Here is a 5000-nt window from a genome sequence, read left to right as displayed (position 1 = left end):
TTCGCCCCTATACCCAGCTCCGACGATCGATTTGCACGTCAGAATCGCTACGGACCTCCATCAGGGTTTCCCCTGACTTCGTCCTGGCCAGGCATAGTTCACCATCTTTCGGGTCCCAACGTGTACGCTCTAGGTGCGCCTCACCTCGCAATGAGGACGAGACGCCCCGGGAGTGCGGAGGCCGCCGCCCCGTGAAGGGCGGGGAAGCCCCATCCTCCCTCGGCCCGCGCAAGGCGAGACCTTCACTTTCATTACGCCTTTAGGTTTCGTACAGCCCAATGACTCGCGCACATGTTAGACTCCTTGGTCCGTGTTTCAAGACGGGTCGTGAAATTGTCCAAAGCTGAAGCGCCGCTGACGGGAGCGATTATTCCGCCCGAGAGCATCCCGAGCCAACAGCGGCGCGGGTCCGGGGCCGGGCCAGGTAGGTCCGTCATCCGGGAAGAACCGCGCGCGCTTGCCGGGAGCCCGAGCGCCCAAAGGGGCGAATCGACTCCTCCAGATATACCGCCGAGCAGCCAGCCAGGACACCGGGGCTCTGCCCAACAGACGCGAACCGAGGCCCGCGGAAGGACAGGCTGCGCACCCGGGCCGTAGGCCGGCACCCAGCGGGTCGCGACGTCCTACTAGGGGAGAAGTGCGGCCCACCGCACACCGGAACGGCCCCACCCCGCGGCGAGTGGAAAGGCAACCGGACACGACCCCGCCGCGGATTGCTCCGCGCGGGCGGCCGGCCCCATCTGCCGAGGGCGGGAGCCAGTGGCCGGATGGGCGTGAATCTCACCCGTTCGACCTTTCGGACTTCTCACGTTTACCCCAGAACGGTTTCACGTACTTTTGAACTCTCTCTTCAAAGTTCTTTTCAACTTTCCCTCACGGTACTTGTTCGCTATCGGTCTCGTGGTCATATTTAGTCTCAGATGGAGTTTACCACCCACTTGGAGCTGCACTCTCAAGCAACCCGACTCGAAGGAGAGGTCCCGCCGACGCTCGCACCGGCCGCTACGGGCCTGGCACCCTCTACGGGCCGTGGCCTCATTCAAGTTGGACTTGGGCTCGGCGCGAGGCGTCGGGGTAGTGGACCCTCCCAAACACCACATGCCACGACAGGCGGCAGCCTGCGGGGTTCGGTGCTGGACTCTTCCCTGTTCGCTCGCCGCTACTGGGGGAATCCTTGTTAGTTTCTTTTCTCCGCTTAGTAATATGCTTAAATTCAGCGGGTAGTCTCGCCTGCTCTGAGGTCGTTGTACGAGGTGTCGCACGCCACACCGCCAGCCGGCTGTGCACGCTACCGAGAAAGTACCGGTATGCGAACCGCCAGGCGACGGGCGCGCATCGCACGTTTGAGGAGACGCGGCCGGCCCCACAGGCGGCCACGACACTCCCAGGTCTCCGAAGCGGGACAAACGCCGCGCGCTTCAGTATACGTAGCCGACCCTCAGCCAGACGTGGCCCGGGAACGGAATCCATGGACCGCAATGTGCGTTCGAAACGTCGATGTTCATGTGTCCTGCAGTTCACATGTCGACGCGCAATTTGCTGCGTTCTTCATCGACCCACGAGCCGAGTGATCCACCGTCCTGGGTGATCTTTTCTGTTAGTTTCCACTGTCTCTTTCAAAACAGTTGCATAGGCGGGACTGAGGCGTTTGACGGCCCCTGTTCCAGCGTTCTGTGTCCAACGGCCTCACGGCCGATGGGCGTTCGTACGGCTCCACACCGGAGCGGACAGGCACTCGGGCGAAAGTCATTCAAAACCGGCGCCAGGCGCCAGGTGCCGCAGGCCAGCCGCTCCAGAGCTTCAGCGCTCGTACCACACAACATTTTTCAGTTAGTTTTGAGAGGCACGCGTGGTTCCGCACGCGGCGCACGGCTGCTGCCGTACAGGTAGCGTGTTGCGCGACACGACACGCACATCGAAAGACATGCAGTCTAGTCGGTAATGATCCTTCCGCAGGTTCACCTACGGAAACCTTGTTACGACTTTTACTTCCTCTAAATGATCAAGTTTGGTCATCTTTCCGGTAGCATCGGCAACGACAGAGTCGATGCCGCGTACCAGTCCGAAGACCTCACTAAATCATTCAATCGGTAGTAGCGACGGGCGGTGTGTACAAAGGGCAGGGACGTAATCAACGCGAGCTTATGACTCGCGCTTACTGGGAATTCCTCGTTCATGGGGAACAATTGCAAGCCCCAATCCCTAGCACGAAGGAGGTTCAGCGGGTTACCCCGACCTTTCGGCCTAGGAAGACACGCTGATTCCTTCAGTGTAGCGCGCGTGCGGCCCAGAACATCTAAGGGCATCACAGACCTGTTATTGCTCAATCTCGTGCGGCTAGAAGCCGCCTGTCCCTCTAAGAAGAAAAGTAATCGCTGACAGCACGAAGGATGTCACGCGACTAGTTAGCAGGCTAGAGTCTCGTTCGTTATCGGAATTAACCAGACAAATCGCTCCACCAACTAAGAACGGCCATGCACCACCACCCACCGAATCAAGAAAGAGCTATCAATCTGTCAATCCTTCCGGTGTCCGGGCCTGGTGAGGTTTCCCGTGTTGAGTCAAATTAAGCCGCAGGCTCCACTCCTGGTGGTGCCCTTCCGTCAATTCCTTTAAGTTTCAGCTTTGCAACCATACTTCCCCCGGAACCCAAAAGCTTTGGTTTCCCGGAGGCTGCCCGCGCCGAGTCATCGGAGGAACTGCGGCGGATCGCTGGCTGGCATCGTTTATGGTTAGAACTAGGGCGGTATCTGATCGCCTTCGAACCTCTAACTTTCGTTCTTGATTAATGAAAACATACTTGGCAAATGCTTTCGCTTCTGTTCGTCTTGCGACGATCCAAGAATTTCACCTCTAACGTCGCAATACGAATGCCCCCGCCTGTCCCTATTAATCATTACCTCGGGTTCCGAAAACCAACAAAATAGAACCGAGGTCCTATTCCATTATTCCATGCACACAGTATTCAGGCGGGCTTGCCTGCTTTAAGCACTCTAATTTGTTCAAAGTAAACGTGCCGGCCCACCCAGACACTCAATAAAGAGCACCTTGGTAGGATTTCAACGGGGTCCGCCTCGGGACGCACGAACACGCACGAGGCGGTCGCACGCCTTCGGCTCGCCCCACCGGCAGGACGTCCCACGATACATGCCAGTTAAACACCGACGGGCGGTGAACCAACAGCGTGGGACACAAATCCAACTACGAGCTTTTTAACCGCAACAACTTTAATATACGCTATTGGAGCTGGAATTACCGCGGCTGCTGGCACCAGACTTGCCCTCCAATAGATACTCGTTAAAGGATTTAAAGTGTACTCATTCCGATTACGGGGCCTCGGATGAGTCCCGTATCGTTATTTTTCGTCACTACCTCCCCGTGCCGGGAGTGGGTAATTTGCGCGCCTGCTGCCTTCCTTGGATGTGGTAGCCGTTTCTCAGGCTCCCTCTCCGGAATCGAACCCTGATTCCCCGTTACCCGTTACAACCATGGTAGGCGCAGAACCTACCATCGACAGTTGATAAGGCAGACATTTGAAAGATGCGTCGCCGGTACGAGGACCGTGCGATCAGCCCAAAGTTATTCAGAGTCACCAAGGCAAACGGACCGGACGAGCCGACCGATTGGTTTTGATCTAATAAAAGCGTCCCTTCCATCTCTGGTCGGGACTCTGTTTGCATGTATTAGCTCTAGAATTACCACAGTTATCCAAGTAACGTGGGTACGATCTAAGGAACCATAACTGATTTAATGAGCCATTCGCGGTTTCACCTTAATGCGGCTTGTACTGAGACATGCATGGCTTAATCTTTGAGACAAGCATATGACTACTGGCAGGATCAACCAGGGAGCTGCGTCAACTAGAGCTGAGCAGCCGGCCGCCCGGGAGTGTGTCCCGGGGGGCCCGCGCGAACACGCAAGCGTCCGCTCAATTATTCTGCAAACAGGAGGAGGCTGAGCTCCCCTGCACAATACACCTCGAAACCCTCTCAGGTCCCGGCGGCGCGCAGCGCCGTCCTAAGTACTTGGTCGGGTTCGAGAGAGGCGCAATCGCCCGGAGTTAGGCGAGTAGACGCTTTAGGTGCGACCACCCGTGCTCCCAACTGAGCTTGCCGCTGCCGACAGAGGCCCGGGAGCGTGCTGTCGTGGCATTGCCGGCGGGAGACAACACGCGCCACCTACGGTGACCGGCAGCTCCAACGCCAGCGCCACAGAAGGGCAAAGGCCCCACGTGGGTGCCGAAGCGAACTCTCCCAGCACAGCGCACGTGCCAACACGTCTGCACAACTGCGATACAAACCACCAGCGAGAACCGCTGGGGCGACCGAGCAGCAGACGGCGTCGCGGCGCCGAGTGCCGGGCGGCGGCGCATCCTCAACGCACACAGTCCTCAATCGGACCAGCACACTGCAGATGTCCACCGCGCTTCGCACCGGGCCGGCGAGGACCCACTTTGGCTGCACGGCGCCGCGCGCAGGGTGCCCCGGCGCGCAGCTGCGCCGCCTGCCGCGTCCGTCGGCCGGCGCGCCTGCCACTGGGCGCCCCCACCAGCCGGCTGTAGCGCGTGCGCCCACGCACCGCGCGGCCAGCACGCCGGGCGGCCCCCCCCCTCACCGGCCGGGGACAGTCCCACCCACCCACAGCCGCGTATCGCTTCACACCCAGATCCACATTCACGTTCATTGGTGTGGTGGGTATCGCTGACACAACCGCGTCATAGCTGTACCGATCGTTGCCCTCACAGATGTACCTCCAGCAAGATCAACCGCACCACAACGGGTTACCAGTTGTTCATTTGCGTAACGTCACCAGTAAACGTACACGTCCACGTCCATCCCCGTTTGCAAAGTCAACTATTATTGCATGCCTGCCTGTCAGGTGTCAAGACACACTACATCCGCTCACATCCACGCAACAAAATGTGCCCGACTAGAGGGCACGTGGAAGGTGCCCCCGTACGTATGCGATGTCCATTGCGCGACGAACTGTCAACCGGCCTC

General features: G+C 58.8%; 3 non-coding genes across 3 annotated transcripts in view; all 3 read right to left on the bottom strand.

Annotated features, from left to right (window-relative positions):
* LOC126112349 (large subunit ribosomal RNA) overlaps positions 1-1244 on the bottom strand; it is a 4221-nt gene extending 2977 nt beyond the window's left edge. The window contains exon 1 of the ribosomal RNA XR_007524402.1: positions 1-1244. This exon is cut by the window's left edge and continues 2977 nt beyond it. This is a non-coding gene — a ribosomal RNA (large subunit ribosomal RNA).
* A 188-nt stretch (positions 1245-1432) lies between these two features.
* Positions 1433-1587, bottom strand: LOC126112347 (5.8S ribosomal RNA). The gene has a single exon (XR_007524400.1). It is a non-coding gene; the product is annotated as a 5.8S ribosomal RNA (ribosomal RNA).
* A 352-nt stretch (positions 1588-1939) lies between these two features.
* On the bottom strand, positions 1940-3850 carry LOC126112353 (small subunit ribosomal RNA). Its single transcript, XR_007524405.1, has one exon. It is a non-coding gene; the product is annotated as a small subunit ribosomal RNA (ribosomal RNA).
* Positions 3851-5000: the final 1150 nt, after the last annotated feature.

Source organism: Schistocerca cancellata, unplaced genomic scaffold, assembly GCF_023864275.1.
Source record: "Schistocerca cancellata isolate TAMUIC-IGC-003103 unplaced genomic scaffold, iqSchCanc2.1 HiC_scaffold_159, whole genome shotgun sequence".
NCBI lineage: Eukaryota > Metazoa > Arthropoda > Insecta > Orthoptera > Acrididae > Schistocerca > Schistocerca cancellata.
The sequence above is the reverse complement of the archived record's forward strand: the minus strand, read 5'-3'. Positions and strand labels throughout refer to the sequence as shown.